A 22,572-nucleotide genomic window follows, 5' to 3' on the forward strand; every position below is an offset into this window, starting at 1 on the left:
GGCCATATCACATCACCAAACCCTGCAAAAACAAGTTAGACGTCTCTAATTTGGTTTGCATATTTTACGTGGTTTAGGGTTTTCGAGTAAGATCTAATCTACCTACGAACATGAACCACAACGTTGATACTAATGTTGTCAATAGAAGAGTAAATTGAATCTCTACTATAGTAGGAGAGACAGACACCCGCAAAGCCTCTTATGCAATACAAGTTGCATGTCGAACGAGGAACAAGTCTCATGAACGCGGTCATGTAAAGTTAGTCCGAGCCGCTTCATCCCACTATGCCATAAAGATGCAAAGTACTCAACTAAAGATAACAAGAGCATCAACGCCCACAAAACCATTGTGTTCTACTCGTGCAACCATCTATGCATAGACACGGCTCGATACCACTCGTAGGATAACATTGCATAGAAAACAAAAAATTTCCTACTCGCGAACACGCAATCCAAGCCAAGATGCAATCTAGAAGACGGTAGCAACGAGGGGGTATCGAGTCTCACCCTTGAAGAGATTCCAAAGCCTACAAGATGAGGCTCTTGTTGCTGCGGTAGACGTTCACTTGCCGCTTGCAAAAGCGCGTAGAAGATCTTGATCACGATCGCTTCGGCGCCACGAACGGGCAGCACCTCCGTACTCGGTCACACGTTCGGTTGTTGATGAAGACGACGTCCACCTCCCCGTTCCAGCGGGCAGCGGAAGTAGTAGCTCCTCTTGAATCCGACGAGCACGACGGCGTGGTGTCGGTGGTGGTGGAGAAATCCGGCGGAGCTTCGCTTAAGCGTGCGGGATGTGGTGGAGGAGAGAGACCGCTAGGGTTTGGGGAGAGAGAGGGGTTGGGCGCCCGCCCTCTAAGGGGTGCGGCCAAGGCTGAGGCTTGAAGTGGCCAGCCCCGTCTCCTACGCCCCTCATTATATAGGTGGAAGCCCCAAGAGTTCTAGTCCAAGTCTTCGAATAAGACCCCAACACTAAAACCTCCCATATGTGGGAAACCTACTCAAGGAGGGAGTCCTACCCAAGGTGGGACTCCCACCTTTCCTTGAGGTGGGTTGGCCGGCCACCCTAGAGGAGTCCACCTTGGACTCCTCCCCTTTAGGGTTGGCTGGCCATGCAAGGTGGAGTCCCTCCGGGACTCTACTTTCCATGGTGATTTCTTCCGGACTTTTCTAGAACCTTCTAGAACCTGCCATAAATGCACCGGATCATTTCCAAACTTGGAATATGACTTCCTATATATGAATCTTATTCTCTGGACCATTCCGAACTCCTCGTGATGTCCGGGATCTCATCCGGGACTCCGAACAAATATTCGAACTCCATTCCATATTCAAGTTCTACCATTTCAACATCAAACCTTAAGTGTGTCACCCTACGGTTCGTGAACTATGCGGACATGGTTGAGTACTCACTCCGACCAATAACCAATAGCGGGATCTCGGAGATCCATAATGGCTCCCACATATTCAACGATGACTTCGGTGATCGAATGAACCATTCACATACGATACCAATTCCCTTTGTCACGCGATATTTTACTTGTCCGAGGTTTGATCATCGGTATCACTCTATACCTTGTTCAACCTCGTCTCCTGACAAGTACTCTTTACTCGTACCATGGTATGTGGTCTCTTATAAACTTATTCATATGCTTGCAAGACATTAGACGACATTCCACCGAGAGGGCCCAGAGTATATCTATCCGTCATCGGGATGGACAAATCCCACTCGTTGATCCATATGCCTCAACTCATACTTTCCGGATACTTAATCCCACCTTTATAGCCACCCATTTACGCAGTGGTGTTTGGTGTAATCAAAGTACCTTTCCGGTATAAGTGATTTACATGATCTCATGGTCATAAGGACTAGGTAACTATGTATCGAAAGCTTATAGCAAATAACTCAATGACGTGATATTATGCTATGCTTAATTGGGTGTGTCCATTACATCATTCATACAATGATATAACCTTGTTATTAATAACATCCAATGTTCATGATTATGAAACTAATCATCCATTAATCAACAAGCTAGTTTAAGAGGCATACTAGGGACTTCTTTGTTGTCTACATATCACACATGTACTAATGTTTCGGTTAATACAATTATAGCATGATATATAAACATTTATCATAAACACAAAGATATAAATAATAACCACTTTATTATTGCCTCTAGGGCATATCTCCTTCATCTATTCCTCCTCCATGATGTAATGGTGACAGTGTGTGCATCATGTAGTACTTGGCGTAGTTTATGATTGTGATCTCTTGTAGATTATGAAGTTAACTATTACTATGATGGTATTGATGTGATCTATTCCTCCTTTCATAGCTTGATGGTGACGAGTGTGCATGCTATGTTAGTACTTGGTATAATTGCGTTGATCTATCATGCACTCTAAGGTTATTTAAATATGAACATCGAATGTTGTGGAGCTTGTTAACTCCGGCATTGAGGTGCTCTTGTAGCCCTACACAATTAATGGTGTTCATCATCCAACAATAGAGTGTAGAGTGGTTTTATTATGTGATCAATGTTAAGAGTGTCCACTAGTGAAAGTATGATCCCTAGGCCTTGTTTCCAAATACTGCAATCATCACTTATTTACTGTTTTACTGCATCTTTACTTCCTGCAATATTACTACCATCAACTGCACGCCAGCAAGCTATTTTATGGCACCGTTACTACTGCTCATATTCATTCATACCACCTGTATTTCACTATCTCTTCGCCGAACTAGTGCACCTATACATCTGACAAGTGTATTAGGTGTGTTGGGGACACAAGAGACTTCTTGTATCGTGATTGCAGGGTTGCATGAGAGGGATATCTTTGACCTCTTCCTCCCTGAGTTCGATAAACCTTGGGTGATTCACTTAAGGGAAACTTGCTGCTGTTCTACAAACCTCTGCTCTTGGAGGCCCAACACTGTCTACAGGAATAGAAGCGTGCGTAGACATCACAGCGCCGTACCCCCGGAGGGATGATACACGTGAACACACGCAATGGGGAAAACCCTAATCTTCAGACTAAACTTGAACTGTCCTAAACCCTAGCCATCCCACCTCCTTATATGAGGGGAAATGGCCGGCAAGCCTTGCTAGGCTGGGGCGCCCCACACGGGCCCTGACCTGGTTTGGTTTGGACAGGCCCAAAACCAAACACAACACTAATTTAACCCTAATTGGCCCACCACATGACCTGGCTACATTATTTCCTAACATAGAATGAATGACACAACCTTATAACTTAATTATACATGGCGTAGGTCGTCCTAGCGTGTCACTCCTGAATCCTCGATGGCGTACCACCTAGCTTGGTGGAGTCCTGAAATTGGGCTCCACATAGGCCTCCGTGCCCATACCATCCTCCCCCCTTCAAGAAGCGTTGTCCCCAACGCGTGAGGGTCTTCTGGAAAAGGTGACGTGATATGAACATGACACGTCCTCGCCATCCTCAAGTCTTGCTTGCCTTCCACACCACATCCTCCCTCACGGCCTTCTCGACTTGATACAGCACTTGGTGCCTCCTTTCTTCTCCACATGAGCTTGGACTTCGGCACCAATTCCTTTTTCTTGTGAGGTTTTGATGGACATTTGTGTCGCTGCACATGACCCTGCACAAGATGTGTAATTCCTGGGCCACATAGATGTCTCACACATCCATCCTTGCCTCGATGCATCCGCGGTGTCGCGGAAAACTGGACTGCAGTACTGCTAGCACGGTAGTGCCGCTGCCCACTGTCTCCACTGATGTGCTCGCCTTCCACTCCTCCCACGCGCATCTGCGCCACATGTACTGACATACCATCAGCATCAACATCATCAGTCTGTATACTGGCATCAACACAAACTGGAACTGTAGCACATGCTGCAACATCCACATCAACAACAAGTGTAGCTTCATCCGGCTTGTCACCAACAAGAACTGGCTTGTCATCTACAGGCATGGCTGAAACATCACCAACATCAATGTTCGGAACATCATGCACCTTTTGCTGCACTTTAGGCTTGTGCAACTTCTCCTTACGCACTACTAACTCCACATCGGACTTGATATGATCATCACCGAAAGGCTTCAAAGTCCGCTGTTTTCCACCATGCATAAAAGAATATGTATTTGCTCGCCCAACATGTGTCACATTGCGATCATACTGCCAAGGACGCCCAAGTAGTAATCCACACACCTCCAATGGCAACACATCGCAATCGATCTCATCAACATAGTCATCAAATGTAAATGGCACCAGCACCTTATGAGTAATCTTCAGCATACCACAGCTATTCAACCACTCAAGATGTTTAGGTTCAGGAAGACGCCATGTAGACAACCCCAACGCTGCCACCATCGCCTTGCTAATGCAATTAGTACAGCTACCACCATCAATCATCAACTTGCAGCCCTTGCCCTTAATAAAGCACTGAGTCTGAAACAAACTCCACCGCTGACCCTTGTCAACTGTCTTGCAAGCATCATCTTGTACCTTCTTGAGTTGCATATTCAGCCCACTCAACGGTACATCTTTCTCAACAGTCACAGTAGTGCTCTTGGTATCGAGCCAGGTTTCCTCTCCTCGGATCGCTGCCGTATCGAAACAACCTCCTTCATGGTAGTGTGAGAGCACACCACCGGCTTAGTCAAGCTTGCAAACTTAAAGTTATCACGTAGAAACCGCTTGAAATCTGCCCAACTAGACCGTAGACCAATGATACCCCGAACTATGAGAGCATTACGGTACCAACTAGCCACAACATCATCAACACGCATGTATGCAAGATCAAATTCAATTTGGCCACCGAACGTACTATCCACTTCCTTGCATCTCTCAAAACCACCGTCAATATGTGACTCCCAAATCTGAAATTCCATAGGTGTCGCGGAACTAGACAACCTCCACTTGATTGTAGAAGCATCAAAGGGTGTACCCGCCCTCATACCGAGGTAGTCATAGTAGATGTCTGCCTTCCAAAACAGAGCAGGCACACGTAATGCAGATGGAATAGCAGAAATATCAAAAGCAGCACTGGTTTTCATCGCCGAAGAATCAGATACAGCAGCAGACTGCCCGGCCTAGAGCCCAGCTGAACCGGCCTGGGAAACGGCCGATCCGGCCTGGGACCCGGTCAAACCGGCCTGGGGACCGGACTGGTGGGGCCAGGAACCCGGTCAGACCGGACTGGTGGCCGGTCGCGCGTCTGGGCGGCACAGTATCGGCGCCGGTTGGCGTCAGCACCTGGCCCGGTCTGGGCTGGCTGGGCCCGGTCTGTAGCCCGGTTGACCGGCTGGTTGACCGGCCCGGCCGGTCCAGGGTCCGGTCGGCCGGCCCTGGCACCGGGGCGCGTCGCGAAACGTTTTCTTCTTCCCGATTCCAGACGCGAATTTTCGCGATTTTGACCTCCGAAACCCCCATGGATGACCTCCAAACTACACCAAACAACGCCAAACTTCCTCCAACGAACCTCCTTCGACCGAGGGCCAAACTCCTCCGATGTAGAGCCAATCTTCTCCGATGCAAACCGATCCAAAGAGATCGTTCAACAAAACCTCGCCGTGAGCAACCCAGAAAGCTGATACCACATGATAAGGGAGCGACCCACCGGATCCTCCTTGGTTGATGCCCGATCTTTCACAGCGAGAACCTGGAGTAGTAAATCCTCCCAACAACGTGATGAACGCAGCCTGGAGAAGAGGGAACGAATCCAGCAACCAACGGATTGATGAATCGATACTCCTCAAACTTGAGCTAGACAATCCTTGATGAACACAAGAACCTTCGGAGCGGATAATATAGATAAACGGCAGCGCTGTACCCCCGGAGGGATGATACACGTGAACACACGCAATGGGGAAAACCCTAATCTTCAGACTAAACTTGAACTGTCCTAAACCCTAGCCATCCCACCTCCTTATATGAGGGGAAATGGCCGGCCAGCCTTGCTAGGCTGGGGCGCCCCACACGGGCCCTGACCTGGTTTGGTTTGGACAGGCCCAAAACCAAACACAACACTAATTTAACCCTCATTGGCCCACCACATGACCTGGCTACATTATTTCCTAACATAGAATGAATGACACAACCTTAGACTTAATTATTACATGGCGTAGGTCGTCCTAGCGTGTCACTCCTGAATCCTCGATGGCGTACCACCTAGCTTGGTGGAGTCCTGAAATTGGGCTCCACATAGGACTCCGTGCCCATATCATCCTCCCCCCTTCAAGAAGCGTTGTCCCCAATGCGTGAGGGTCTTCTGGAACAGGTGACGTGATATGAACATGACACGTCCTCGCCATCCTCAAGTCTTGCTTGCCTTCCACACCACATCCTCCCTCACGGCCTTCTCGACTTGATACAGCACTTGGCGCCTCCTTTCTTCTCCACATGAGCTTGGACTTCGGCACCAATTCTTTTTTCTTGCGAGGTTTTGATGGACATTTGTGTCGCTGCACATGACCCTGCACAAGATGTGTAATTCATGGGCCACATAGATGTCTCACACGTCCATCCTTGCCTCGATGCATCCGCGGTGTCGCGGAAAACTGGACTGCAGTACTCCTAGCACGGTAATGCCGCTGCCCACTGTCTCCACTGACATGCTCGCCTCCCACTCCTCCCACGCGCATCTGCGCCACATGTACTGACATATCATCAGCACCAACATCATCAGTCTTTATACTGGCATCAACACAAACTGGAACTGTAGCACATGGTGCAACATCCACATCAACAACAAGTGTAGCTTCATCCGGCTTGTCACCAACAAGAACTGGCTTGTCATCTACAGGCATGGCTGAAACATCACCAACATCAATGCTCGGAACATCATGCACCTTTTGCTGCACTTTAGGCTTGTGCAACTTCTCCTTACGCACTACTAACTCCACATCGGACTTGATATGATCATCACCGAAAGGCTTCAAAGTCCGCTGTTTTCCACCATGCATAAAAGAATATGTATTTGCTCGCCCAAGCATGTGTCACATTGCGATCATACCGCCAAGGACGCCCAAGTAGTAATCCACACACCTCCAATGGCAACACATCGCAATCGATCTCATCAACATAGTCATCAACTCGTAAATGGCACACGCACCTTATGAGTAATCTTCAAGCATACCACGACTATTCAACCACTCAAGATGTTTAGGTTCGGGAAGACGCCATGTAGACAACCCCAACGCTGCCACCATCGCCTTGCTAATGCGATTAGTACAGCTACCACCATCAATCATCAACTTGCAGCCCTTGCCCTTAATAAAGCACCGAGTCCGAAACAAACTCCACCGCTGACCCTTGTCAACTGTCTTGCAAGCATCATCTTGTACCTTCTTGAGTTGCATATTCAGCCCACTCAACGGTACATCTTTCTCAACAGTCACAGTAGTGCTCTTGGTATCAGAGCCAGGTTTCCTCTCCTCAGTGACTGCCTGTACTGAAACAACCTCCTTCATGGTAGTGTGAGAGCACACCACCGGCTTAGTCAAGCTTGCAAACTTAAAGTTATCACGTAGAAACCGCTTGAAATCTGCCCAACTAGACCGTAGACCAATGATACCCTGAACTATGAGAGCATTACGGTACCAACTAGCCACAACATCATCAACACGCATGTATGCAAGATCAAATTCAATTTGGCCACCGAACGTACTATCCACTTCCTTGCATCTCTCAAAACCACCGTCAATATGTGACTCCCAAATCTGAAATTCCATAGGTGTCGCGGAACTAGACAACCTCCACTTGATTGTAGAAGCATCAAAGGGTGTACCCGCCCTCATACCGAGGTAGTCATAGTAGATGTATGCCTTCCAAAACAGAGCACGCACACGTAATGCAGACGGAATAGCAGAAATATCAGAAGCAGCACTGGTTTTCATCACCGAAGAATCAGATACAGCAGCAGACTGCCCGGCTCAGAGCCCGACTGAACCGGCCTGGGACCCGGTCAAACCGGCCTGGGGACCGGTCGGTCCGGCCAGGAACCCGGTCAGACCGGACTGGTGGCCGGTCGCGCGTCTGGGCCGGTTGGCGTCAGCACCTGGCCCGGTCTGGGCCGGCTGGGCCCGGTCTGTAGCCCGGCTGACCGGCTGGTTGACCGTCCCGACCGGTCCAGGGTCCGTTCGGCCGCCCTGGCACCGGGGCGCGTCACGAAACGCCTTCTTCTTCCCGATTTCAGACGCGAATTTTCGCGATTTTGACCTCCGAAACCTCCATGGATGACCTCCAAACTGCACCAAACAACACCAAACTTCCTCCAACGAACCTCCTTCGACCGAGGGCCAAACTCCTCCGATCTAGAGCCAATCTTCTCCGATGCAAACCGATCCAAAGAGATCGATCAACAAAACCTCGTCGTGTGCAACCCAGAAAGCTGATACCACATGATAAGGGAGCGACCCACCGGATCCTCCTTGGTTGATGCCCGATCTTTCACAGCGAGAACCTGGAGTAGTAAATCCTCCCAACAACGCGATGAACGCAGCCTGGAGAAGAGGGAACGAATCCAGCAAGCAACGGATCGATGAATCGATACGCCTCAAACCTGAGCTAAACAATCCTTGATGAACACAAGAACCTTCGCAGCGGATAATATAGATAAACGGCAGCGCCGTACCCCCGGAGGGATGATACGCGTGAACACACGCAATGAAAACCATAAGCTGTTGGAGGAGGGATCCCAGTTTACGTCAGTAGTACCATGCTCATAAGCAGGCTGGTTCTTCAGGATCTTCTGCAGTTGCACTGTTTGATCAGGACATTATCCGTGGTCTTCGTGGTCTGCTCGCGGCTACAAGCTCTTCCTCGTCGGGTACTGATGGTTCTGTGCCTAGCTCTTCTGGCACCGCGCGACCACATCTTCTACACAGTCAGGTACGTCATCCCCGTGGTATCTGGATTCTGAAGCTTCTTTTCATATGACTTCTGCGTCTTCTATTCTTTCTGCTCGTCGCTCTCTTATTTCTCATGTCCGTGTTATCACGGCTGATGGTACCTCTCTTCCTGTTTCCAGTCGAGGCACCCTCTCTACTCCCTCTTTCTCTATTCCTGGCGTTTCTCATGTTCCTAGTCTTAAGATGAATCTTTTTTCTGCTAGTCAGCTTACTGATTCTGGTTGTCGCGTCATTCTTGATGCTGATTCTTGTGCTGTTCAGGACCGCCGTACACATGCCCTGGTTGGAGCTAGCTGTTGCAGCCTTGAGTCTCCGGGGCTATGGGAGTTAGACTGGCTTCACGTTCCATCCGCTGACACTTTATCTGCCAGTTCTCATGCGGTTGTTGCTTCCATCACTGGCTCTTTTCAGCAGTGGCATCATCGTCTGGGTCACCTTTGTGGCTCCCGTTTATCGCCATTAGTCCGTCGTGGTCTTCTGGGGTCTGTCTCAGGAGATGTGTCTTTAAACTGTCAGGGTTGTAGGTTAGGCAAAATAGATTCAGCTTCCCTATCCTACTAGTGTGTCTGTATCTCAGCGACCTTTTGATTTAGTTCATTTAGATGTTTGGGGTCTGGCTCCCTTTGCTTCAAAAGGGGGCCATCGATACTATATTTTATTCATTGATGATTTTTCACGGTACACCTGGTTGTTTTTATGCGCTCTCGCTGTGAGGCACTCTCTATTTATCAGTGCTTTGCGGCCATGGTTCGTACTCAGTATTCCACGCCTATTCGTGTGTTTCGTGCTGATTCTGCAGGTGAGTATATCTCCCAGCACCTGCGTGGTGTCATTTCTAAGCAGGGCACCCTCGCTCAGTTCTCGTGTCCCGGCGCGCATCCTCAAAATGGTGTCGCCGAGCGTAAGCATCATCATATTATTGAGACTACCCGTGCTATGATGATTGCTTCCTCTCTTCCGCTGCATTTCTGGGCTGAGGCGGTCGCTACGTCGACTTACCTAATTAACATTCAGCCTTATGCTGCCCTTCAAGGTGGCATTCCTCTTGAGCGTCTCTCTGGTAGTTCTCTAGACTACTCGACTCTTCGTTTATTTGGTTGCGTTTGCTATGTCCTCCTACCTCCTCGTGAACACACCAAACTGACCGCTCAGTCTGTTGAGTGTGTTTTTCTCGGATACAGTGATGAGCATAAGGGCTATCGCTGTTGGGACCCCGTTGGTCGTCGGATCCGCATCTCTCGTGATGTCACGTTTGATGAGACGCGTCCCTTCTATCCTCGCCCCACCTCTGGTACTTACCCGGTGGATGATATATCTTTTCTTCTATTTCCTGATGCACCTCCCGCTGTCCCTTCTCCTCGACCTCTTAGTTCTGATGCGCCCCCTTCGACCTCGGCGCCATCCTCTCCTCCTTCTAGTTCCCCTAGTTCTCCTCGTTCTCCGGCTTCGGACCCTTCCTCTGTTGCTCCTTCTTCCTCTTCTTCTGATGAGTCGTCTTCCGCCGATGAGCTTCCCTCTTCACGGCCTGTTCGCCAGCGTCGTGCTCCAGACCATTACACTCCTAGTCAGTATGGTCTCTCTGTTGTCTCCGAGCTGACTTCTTATCGGGATGCCGAGCGCCATCCTGAATGGCAGCTTGCCATGGCTGAGGAGATTGCTACGCTTGAGCGCACTGGCACCTGGGATCTTGTTTCTCCCCCTTCTGGTGTTTGTCCTATCACGTGTAAGTGGGTCTATAAAATTAAGACCCGCTTTGATGGATCTATTGAGCGCTATAAAGCGCGTGTTGTGGCTCGTGGCTTTCAGCAGGAGCACGGCTGTGACTATGATGAGACTTTTGCCCCTGTGGCTCATATGACCATTGTGTGTACTCTTCTTGTTGTTGCTTCTGTTCGACGATGGTCTGTGTCCCAGCTTGATGTTCAGAACGTTTTTCTTAATGGCGAGTTGAGTGAGGAGGTTTACATGTAGCCTCCTCCTGGGTATTCTGTTCCCGATGGGATGGTTTGTCGTCTTCGGCGTTCTCTTTATGGCCTGAAACAGGCCCCTCGTGCCTGGTTTGAGCGCTTTACCTCTGTGGTGACTGCTGCTGGTTTCTCTCCTAGCTTTCATGATCCAGCGCTATTTGTTCACACTTCTCCTCGTGGACGCACTCTTCTCCTTCTCTATGTTGATGATATGATCATTACTGGTGATGATCCTGAGTATATTGCCTTTGTCAAGGCTCGTCTTCGTGATCAGTTTCTTATGACTGATCTTGGTCCTCTTCGCTACTTTCTTGGGATTGAGGTCTCCTCCACTTCTGATGGATTTTCTATCTCTCAGAAAAAGTATATTCAGGATCTTCTTGCTCGTGCTGCTCTTGGGGATGAGCGCACGGTTGAGACTCCTATGGAGCTTAATGTTAAGCTTCGTCCTACTGATGGTGATCCTCTTCCTGATCCGACACGTTATCGCCATCTTGTTGGGAGTCTTGTTTATCTTGTTGTCACTCGTCCTGATATCTCTTATCATGTTCACATTTTGAGTCAGTTTTTCTCAGCTCCTACCACCGTTCACTACAGTCATCTTCTCCGTGTTCTTCGTTATCTTCGTGGCACGATCACTCGTCGCCTTTTCTTTCCTAGTTCCAGCTCTCTCCAGCTCCAGTGCTACTCGGATGCTACGTGGGCGAGTGATCCTACGGATCGTCGTTCACTTTCTGCTTACTGTGTGTTTCTTGGTGGTTCGCTTGTTGCTTGGAAGACGAAGAAACAGGTAGCGGTTTCCCGTTCGAGTGTTGAGGCTAAGCTGCGGGCTATGTCTTTGTTGATTGCTGAGGTGACCTGGTTACGGTGGTTGCTTGCAGATTTTGGGGTGTCTGTTGCAACACCCACTCAACTTTTGTCGTCGTTCACTTTCTGCTTACTGTGTGTTTCTTGGTGGTTCGCTTGTTGCTTGGAAGACGAAGAAACAGGTAGCGGTTTCCCGTTCGAGTGTTGAGGCTAAGCTGCGGGCTATGTCTTTGTTGATTGCTGAGGTGACCTGGTTACGGTGGTTGCTTGCAGATTTTGGGGTGTCTGTTGCAACACCCACTCAACTTTTGTCTGACAGTACATGTGCTATCAGTATTGCACGTGATCCGGTCAAGCATGAGCTTACCAAGCATGTTGGTGTTGATGCTTTTTATACACGTGCTCAGGTGCAGGCTCAGGTTTTTGCGCTTCATTATGTGCCTTCGGACTTGCAGTTGGCGGATTTCTTTACAAAGGCACAAACCCGAGCGCAACATGATTTCTTACTCTCCAAACTCAGTGTTGTGGATCCACCATGAGTTTGAGGGGGGTGTTAGATGTATATATTTGTATATTGTAGTTTCCCCATATGTTAGGGGGCTTCCTGCATATTTGCACATGTACATGTACTATATATTGTGGCCTTTGGACCCCTGGTAATACAACAAGTCTATTACCCTAACAGGTAACATACATGCTGGCTACATAGCCGGCCACCGACGCTGGCTATTTTTTTGGATTTCCCACACCGGTTGTGTCCCAAATCAACTCCCAAGAGAAAAAAAAAAAGGTGAGTGTGATGGGTGTGCCAGGCCATGAGAGAGAATGGAAATCCGAAGTGGAGTTGTTGTGCCAGTCGTGCCGGCGCCCCCCGATAGCCTCCCTTCCCATAGGGTTCCTTTGGGGTCGCCGCTATTTTGTTGAGCTCGGGATGACGTGGATTTTTATTGGGAGCACCGGTGTAAGCAGTTTCTCTCTCTAAAATCCCCAAATCGCTGCCGGCTACAATTTAGAGCTCGCCGGTGGATATGCTCTTATATTGCTTTTAGTATACATAAATGGGTGGAGTGTTAAAAGTGTTGCTTTTGTGATTCTAAGGAAATTATACAATACTTATTTCCTTGTAATCCTTATGCACAAATTATTTGGTGCATGATATTCTTCAGTTATAACATACTGCAACCAGCTAATATTACTAATATGTTTGGTAATTGTTTGAATGGGTTAGAGAAGAATGACAAATCTAGGATACACACTGGTGTTTCCGTTTTATGTTGGTCCATTTGAATATCCAGGAATGACATTACTTTTAACAAACACAAGGGTACTAATTTTTTACAGGTTATTCGACGAACTCCTCATTTGATTCAAACTTGGGCCTACCTTCTCCTGGTGGATCAGCAGAACCTATGATTGCAACCGGCTGTTGGCGGTTACTCATGACTTTTATTTTCAGGCTACTGGATGGTGGCATATTAGTAGACTTCAAAATGGACAGCTTCGCATTGCTTTTCATTTTTTGTTGGTTGATACATGTTTCAACCTTATTTGATCCTTGATATAAAACTTTGAATTCCTGAAATAAAATGAAAATGTCGTGTGAATCTATTGATGCATAGGATCTCGCCATTTCAAAAGAAAAAAAAAGATATGATCCGATTATTTTCTATGTTAAACACAGTATTAGCATGCATCTTCTTTTGCGTTGGAAGTTCTATCATGCATCGATCAGATGCGCTCTTCAACCAATTGTATGAAATAGAAGTTGTATGACTACACTACCAATATGTAGCTATAAGAGTTGTCCCGCTAGTATAAATTCAAAGGGATTCTCCATATTCAATCCATATGTTGGTCACATCGACATTGATTATTAAAAAGTAAGATAGCACGCATGATTTCCACCTTATTCAATATAGTCAATAGTGTATGAGATATTGGAGTATACCAAAACACAAGGTTTTGGGTTCCGGTTGGATATACATGGGAGTCGTATGGTGCAGCAATAGCACTGCCTATGCATGCAGGCAGGGCGCGCCGTTGCGATTGACGAGGAGCAGGAGGAGGAATCCGAGGAAAACGATTGTTGCGGTGACCTTCATCATGATCGGTGAGAGAGACATTCGCGTAGTGCGCGAATGAATAGCATAGTCTATGAATGTATAGTTGAGGTACGTGCCTGGTACTGCTACATACACACGCGATGCGAACTACCGGCGGTTTGTCTCGCCGGCCATCCCCGCCCTCCATCACGGTGGTTGCCGCCTGTACCGACCGAGCGCGAGAGGCGGCGTTCCGTGTGGGACTGTGCGATTCGGAAGCTTCCGTCGGACAAGTCACATAAGTTAGTTGCATGGAGGATTTTTGTACTCATCGTTCACTGTTGCACCCAACAGACAAGGCAGACAGTGAACGATGCCAGCCGGTTCGAGGGATCCCCTGTCAGGCCTTCCATGTGGAGTGTGCGTCAGGTTTCAGTTGTATGAACTTTGTTTCGTGCGTAAAAAATCGTCGGTTTCGATCCAACAGAAAAGGTGCTTCCATGAGAACTAGGTGGAGATTGATTCGCTCTAGAAAACTGTAATTTGTTTGTAACAGCGACATAGACAATACCCAGTCAAAAAGAGGCCCCCGCGTCGCTCCCTCCCCTGGGTGACACGGGCGGCGGAGCAAATCCCGGCCAGCCACCACCGCAACCCCACCCACCTCCTTCTCTGCCGTCGCCGGTGTGCTCCGTCGGGCAAAGCCCGCGCGGAGCCGGCGGCGGCAGGACCCGTTTCTCCTCCGGCCGGGAGGGGCTGCACACGGGATTGGGGAACCCGTGCCAGCGGGATTCGTTGCGGGCGTCCATGGCGGCTGGAGCAGGAGGTGGCGCTGGGGAGGTTGATGCTGGTGGGCGCGGAGGAGGAGCCCTACGCGCGGCGGCCCGGGCGCTGCGGCTGGCGGCGGCAATGCGGGCCCGATCTGGGCTCGGCTTGGGCCAGGCGGGCCAGGGCAGATGCGGTTGCTGGGCAGCTCGCCTTGCTGCTTGGCGGCCGGACCTGAGGAAGACGGGGCCTGGCCGGGTGTGCGCAGGGAGGAGATGCGGAGGTGGTGGTCGCTGCTTGGGGGGGGGGGCTTTCCTCCTTCGGTTGGAATGCTCCAGTGGCGCGCGAGGATGCCGGTGGCAGCCCTCCCAGGGGCGTGTTGGAGTGCTGCGGGAGGTTTGGGGTGGCCGTGAGGGGCACGGTGGTTGCGGGAAGGGAGGTGGTCTGGCCAGAAGCATGAAGCAGGATGACATGATAAGCTCTGGGCTAATGCCTTGTCCTCGGTGGCTGGCCGGCCGGCAGCTGGCCGAGGCCGGCGATGGCGACGGCTTCGGGCGTCGCTTCCTTCTTGAAGGCATCGCCGAGGTGATGTTTTGTCACCCTGTCTGGAAAAGCTCCGGGGTAATCCCTAGATCCGCCGTGATCGGTCGGTGGCGGCGCTATTGTGTCGTCTTCCCTCTTGGGGGCATCGATTTGGAGCTGCTTTGGTCGGAGGGACCCGTGGAAGATGGTTGGTGTTGGCGTCGTGGGCTGCGTGGCAACGATGACAATGGTGAGCGGATCGGAGTTGCGGCATGTCCTTCGTCACCCCTGCCGCGATGGTGAAGTCGGAGCTGCGAGGCGACTTGTGGCAACGATGCCACTTGATTGGTGCTTGCGTCGGTGCAAGGCGTGCAACTTTCTCCTATGAAGGTCACGGTTGAAGTCGGAGCTGCCTCCTCCTCGACGTGCTTGGGGGTCGACTGTTTGGCATAGGCTCACATTGGCTCCAGTGTCGTTCGCGGCGAAGGTCTCGGTGGCGGTCGTCTAAGGTGAAGTCGGAATCGCTGGCTCGTGGAGGAGTGACGACGATGACGCTCGATGACATCCTCATCGATGGCTTTTCTTCTCGATGGCGTGTGTGCTCCGTGTGGGTAGCCAGGTTGGCCGGGGTGTCCTGTGTGTGTTGTTGGTTTTCGCCCAATTTTCTCCTAAAAATTGGGCACTTTCTTCTTAATTAATGGATGAGGCAAAGCTTTTGCCTCCGTTTCAAAAAAAAAAAGTAATTTGTTTGTAACACGTTACTATTCTCTCTGTTTGTGTCTTAATTTTTTCGATACAGATGTATCTATAAGAAAAAAATGCATGCAGATATATCAGTATCTAGATAAAACAGAGACTTTTTCTTAAATGGAGATAGCATGTTTCAACGGCTTGGTTCCACGGCATTGACGCTCACCAACAGTTACTTGACCTTGCCACCATGCACGGTTTACTTCACAAGTTTCCGGCTGTGGTAGCATCTTGGGAACTTCATTATACTCCGATTTTGCCCCATTAGAGGAAGACATTCACATTTGGATGAGTCATTGGTCTTTGCACTAACCTTTAACAGTGTAATTTATGTTAGTTCTGCCCACGTCAACTTAGATAACATCCTTGAAGTCCTTCCGGTGGCGTGGGCATTCTTTCCGATCAAATACCTTGGGCTGCTAGTATCGATTTGACTACTTTGAAGAGTACATTTTCAGCACCTTGATGATAAAATTGCGGGAAAATTCCCACTTGAAATGGAAAATTTATAAACACGGCCGGCTGCACCGCCCTAGTCAAATTTGTTCTCTTTTTGCAAGGGATCTCTTAACCCCTCTCAATATCCTCCCGAATGTCACAGATAACATGAAAAAGATTGAGACAGATTTTCTTTGTTCGGCTACCGACAAGGTCACAGGAGGGAAATGCAAAGTAATTGAATTGGGAAACGGTATGCCGTCCCAAGTCCCTTGGGGGCCTTGTGTTCTAAACATTGAGAAAAAATGTCGGGCCCAAAGGTTGAGATGGTTGTGGTTTGAATGGAAGGACCACGAATTTTTTTGGATTGGTATGGGTCACCCTTGCTTGGAGGTGGACGTGGACCTTTTCTACGCCACAACCACAATCACAGTTGAGATGAGGAAAAAGACGTCTTTTTGGAATGCCCCTTGGCTAAATGGGTCCAAGCCTAAAGACATCACCCCTCTCATCCATGTGTTGTAAAAAGGAAAACGGTGTGTGTCAACAAGTCCTTGCAAGAGAATGGGTGGATCTCGAAGATCATCTTATCTTGTGGGCTTCTCGTTTGCTCGCATATGGAGCAATTTGTCAACCTTTGGATCCAACTCCAAGCCATGCACCTTGATGATGACATATATAGAGGATGATATCATTTGGAAACTATCTCCGGGCGGAGAGTACTTGGCGGCCTTGGCTTATAAGGTTCGATTTTTAGGGGCTATCTCCACCAACATGAAGAAAGTGGTTTGAAATTTTGGGCGCCCCGAACACATTTTTTTGCTTGGCTTGCTCTTCAAAATAGTCCTTGTATAGCTCTTTTTGCCAATATACATGATATCACTTCGCCTACTATCTTATCCAAAGTATGCCTAATTGACTCTTTCATGCACCTTCTTATATTGGCAAGCTCAGTGAAATCGAGCAAATAGTTCCATGGATCAAGACCCAATGCTTTCCCAAATGACCACAAGTCACCCAGACTAAGAGGATCTTTGATGTGGAGGAGATGTGCATGGCATTCGTTAATTAACATGATTTGGATTTAAATAAGCAGTAACATGCATGTACAGAATAGTGAGAGTAATTGCTTTGTCATCGTTGAAGAAGCTGAACTTCGAGCAATGAGTCCGCCTAGGGGGCTTAATACGAAATGCCTTTATAACCCTCTTATGTTGCTTTTATTAATGTAAATGTCCCGGTGTCAAAAGTGTTGCTTTTGTGATTCTAAGGAAACTACACTACACTTATTTCTTCCTTGTCCTTTTGCATAGATTGTTTGGCGCATGATATTCTTCACTTATAATATACCGCCACCAGCTAATATTACTAATATGTTTGGTAATTATTTGGATGGGGTGTTTCCCCTTTATGTTGTTCCATTTGGACATGCAGGAATGACATTATTTTTAACAAACACAGGGGTACTATTTTTTTCATGGTTATTCGATGAGTTGTTCATTCGATTCAAACTTGGGCCTACCTTCTCCAGGAGGATCGGCGGGAACCTATGATTACTGGGTTATAATTACTCAGGACTTCTATCTCCAAGCTATTGAATGGTGACATATTAGTAGGCTTGAAAATAGATAGCTTTCTATTGCTTTTTATTTTTGTTGGTTGATACTTGTCTCAACCTTATCTGATTAGTAATGCAAAACTTTGAATACTTGAAACAAAATGAAAATGGCGTTTGCATCTATTGATGTAGGGACGGAGCTCGCCATTTTGAAAGAAAAAAAAAGATATGATCATGTTATTTTCTATATTAAACACAATATTAGCATGCCTTTTCTTTTGCGTTAGAATTTCTAGCATGCATCAGATGCGCTCTTCAACCAATTGTATGAAATAGAAGTTGTATGACTACAATGTAGCAATAAGAGTTGTCCCACTAGTATAAATTCAAAGGGATTCTCCATATTCAATGCATATGTTCATCGACATTGATTATCAAAAGGTCAGATAGTACATGATTTCCTCCTTGTTCAATATAGCCAATAGTTTTAGTATGAGATATTGGAGTATACCAAAACACAAGGTTTGGGGTTCCGGTTGGGTATGTGAAACAAATAGGTAGAGGGTATACTCGGTTGAATATCCCGAATCCCTTTGATCTCTATTTATATGGGCAGCACAATGCGGTGCTTAGCTTATACAATACGATTACATATAGAATCTTAGACGTATACAACTAGGATAGTATTCTACTTCCAACTTCCCCCCCGTTAATCATAACTTTGTCAAGTTGAGATTAAATCTAAACTCTTCAAAACTTCGCACAGGAAGCGGTTTAGTGAAGCCATCAGCAACTTGATCCTTGGAGAGAATAAACCGTATCTCTAGTTGTCTCTTGAACACTCGTTCTCTGACGAAGTGAAAATCTATATCAATGTGCTTAGCTCTAGTATGAAAGACTAAATTTGCAGATAAATATGTAGCTCCCAGATTATCACACCAAATGCATGGTATTTGAGTCACTCGGCCTCCAAGCTCTTTCAGTAAAGACTGAACCTAAATAATTTCTGATGTTGCATTTGCTACTCTGCTTTAGTACTTGACCTGGAAACTGTATCTTGCTTCTTGGCGCTCCGTGAGATGAGATTGGGCCCAAAGAACGTAGCAAAACCTCCAGTTGATCTTCTATCATCCACACAGTCAGTCCAGTCTGCATCAGAAAATGCACTGACTAATGTAGACTTGGACTTCATAAATGTAGACTTAGATTTCATAAATGTCAGTCCAAAACTCAATGTATCGCTTAACAGCTATCCAATGTACTGTAGTAGGAGCATGTAAATACTGACAAACCTTTTTGACAACATAAGATATGTCAGGGCGGGTAAGAGTAAGATACCCCCTGCAGTGATCTTCTCAGATGAGGCGAGAGGTGTTGGGGAGCCAGAACAATAAGTCATCCTAACACGAGCCAAAACATCTTGAATGTAATGGGCAAAGTTTTTGCCCTTGTTTCAAAAAAAAAAAAAACATCCTGAGCATACTTTTCTTGTTGAATATCCCTTTGATCTCTATTTACATGGGCAACACAATGCGGTGTTTAGCTTGTACAATACGATTACATGTAGAGTCCTGGACGTATACAACTAGGATAGCATTCTACTTCCAACAGGGTATACATGGAAGTCGTATGAGGCAGCAATAGCACTGCACATGCATGCATCCAGGCAGGGCGTGGCGTTGCGATTGACAAGGAGCAGGAGGACGAACCCGAGGAAAACGATTGTTTCAGTGACCTGCATCCTGATGGGTAGGAGAGACATTAGCGTAGTTTGTGAATGCTTAGCGTGGTCTATTGCTGTACATTCGAGGTAAGTGCCTGGTACTGCTATATATACTCGCGATGTAAACAACCGGCGGTTTGTCGCACTGGTCAGCCCCGCCCTCCCTCGGCATGGCCCGGAACGTCAGTGGCGTTCCTTGCGGGACCTGTGCGATTCGGAAGCTTCCCTCGGACCAGTCACCGTTCACTGTTGCGCCGAACAGACCAGCCAGTGATCATGTAGGCAGCCAGTGATCATGTAGAACGCGTTTGGTAGGCTGCATGTCCCTTAGCTCGCATCGGCTCAGCTTTTTTCGGTTCGTTTGGTTCCTGGTCCACGCCACGTTGTTGCGGGAACCGGTTCTCAAAGCACCCTCGGGCAAGGCCCTGGAGGAACGCCCGGTTCGACCGTTTCTAGCGAGCCACCCCCGTTTCCGCAGAAGTGGAGAACGCGGTGTCCTCGCAGAGCCACCGTGGGAGATGGCGGGCGGGACGGCGAAATCTCGGCGCCATGAATTCAGTCACCGCGCTTGAATTTTCGCCACCGTATATAGGGGCGGCTCTCTCACCGGCAAATCCAAATCCCCCATTTCGAGCTCATCCACCATCCCCAATCTAGCGACATGGCCGGCTCTACCTCACCCGCACGGTCGGCGAGGCTTGCGGCGGCGACGGTGGCTGTGGCGGCGGCTACTAGCCGCGGAGGATGGTCGTCTTCTTCGTGTGCGTCGATGATTTCGGTTGTGGTAAGCTTCTGCAAACCCTAGACTTAGATCTAGATCTTATGGGTACACAATCGGGGTCTGGACGAATCCATTGTAGGACATTCCTTCGTCGCCGGTGGAGGTTGTGGAGGTTTTCCAGGTTCCATCTGACTCTACGACGGGGACGGTGGTGCTGCCTGCATCTTCCACAGGGACGGTGGTGCTTGCTGCATCTCCGTCATGGTCCCCTGCTTCTCCTACCTCGGTGCTGCGTGTGGCTCCTTTGACTATAAGGACGATCTTACCTACCTCGTTGTTCTTTCATGTGGTACTGGTAGTTCATAGATCTGCTACTGCTTAAGGATTTCCATGTGGTAGTTTATTGATCTGATAGTGCTTAAGGATTTCCATGTGGTAGTTCATTGATCTGATAGTGTTTGTCATGTAGGCTATCATACCTTTGGGCTCCCCTGATCTATTTACAGCAAGTGTGAATGCTCAGCCATCTCTGATAGCAAGCAAACCAGCCATGGTTTGGAAACCTGAGCTATCAGAGTTTGTGCTGAACAGGTTGGTTCAGCTCGTCCGTAGCGGTAGCGGCGTCTGCTTCAACATGGGATTCAAGGAGCAGCAGATGAAGAAGGTAGCCGTGGATGTTCTTGCATTCACCGGCGTACATGTCATCACTCTTCAGCTATACAACCACATCAGAAACTGGAGGACGAAGTGGAGCGTCATCATGAAGATGAAATCCGATCGCATTCTCGACTGGAGTGAAGATGGTTGCTGCTTCTACGGCGGTGACGAAGGGGCGGCGGACGAGTACATCCTGGTACGAATCCTCATCGATCTGAAAGTATATACATGTCAATGTCGTCCGCACTAACAGGTGTTCCTTGTCGATTGCAGCGGTACCCAAAGCACCGTCAGTACGTCGGCACCCCGATCACCAACTACGCTCAGATGAAGACAATCTTCACTCCCCGGTTCGTCTGCAAGACGCAGCTGTTCCAGCCTAACTTAGGAGAGGAGGAGCTAGCTTAGGACCTGGCTCCGCAACCAGTTTCCTGCTTAGTGCGCATGCTACCTTCTCATGATCCACTGATTTTGGGGGGTGATCTTGTATCCCTCCATTAGCTAGGACTAGGACAATGCCCGTGCTTCGCAACGGATACCTTATGCTAGGATACACCACGGGCGAGGTTACATTATCAGTCGGCATGGCAACGGACACCATGCAGGAAACAACTTCCTTGCATGTTATGGCTCCCCATATCAGTCGGCATGGCAACGGCGCCAGCAACACCCCGTGTGGTGTTCGTGGGCGCGTCTACCAGCTGCTCCTTGGAGGGGGTATTCATGGCGGCATCCGACATTCTATTCTCTATCTCTTGTATCGGGCCGTCGGACATGAGCTCCGCCTTTTTTATTCTTTTTTGCCGAACAACCCCCATCTTGTTGATTCAAGATATTCCCCATAGGCAACCATATAATGGTGGGTCTGCTTGGTGATTACCACCCTTGCTTGCTGATACTCCAAGCTATTTGCAAACGTATATAAACCGGTAGGGAACGGTGCAAGGGAGCAGGGTGGGACTAAACGTTTGTACGTATCAGGTTGTGGCCTGGTTTCATGTTCGTAGCCAGGGCGACCGGACGCTGTGAAACTAAAACTTTTGTTACGTTGCCTTGTTGGGCTTGGGCCACGTGTGTTAGACCAGCAATAAGACAGACCAAAGTGCCCAGCAGCCACCAGGTAGGCCAAGGCCCAACCGTGGCTGACCCTCTCATGTTCTTGCACGCACGAGACACTCGCCCTAGCAATGCCTCGTGGTCCTTCAGACGCGCCGCCAGGCACGCAAACAGCGCAGCGAGGCTGCTGCCTCTCTTTCCCTCACCCCTTCTCTCTCCCTTCTGTCCAGCCTCGTGAGCGCGCACCGCCTAGCGGTCGCCAACCTCTAGTCGCCTCAGCACGTCGCCGGCTGCCTCCATTTTCCGTCTCTCGCGCCCTCGCAGCTCTTCCTCGTGAGCAGTCTCTCCCCAACACGAGCGCCTCATCTCTCTGCTTCCATTCCGAGCGCCTCCATGTCCTCCTTGGTCGATCCCCTCGCCGCACTTCTCCTCCTTCCGGCCGCCCGACGCAGTCCCGCCTGCTCCTTCTCTTCATTGTTCCCAGAGGTCGACGCCCCCCGGCTCCTCTTCTCGCGTGCGTGGCGAGCAGGAACGGGCGGCAGATTTCGGTGGCAGGGCACACGCTGCGCTTCTCCTCCTTCCAGCCCTCCGGCGCCTCTTCTCCGCGCGTGCGAGCAGGAACGGGCAGATTCCGGTGGCAACGCGCGTCTCGGGTGGCGTGGGACGGG

Source organism: Lolium rigidum, chromosome 3 (genome assembly GCF_022539505.1).
Source record: "Lolium rigidum isolate FL_2022 chromosome 3, APGP_CSIRO_Lrig_0.1, whole genome shotgun sequence".
NCBI classification, from domain to species: domain Eukaryota; kingdom Viridiplantae; phylum Streptophyta; class Magnoliopsida; order Poales; family Poaceae; genus Lolium; species Lolium rigidum.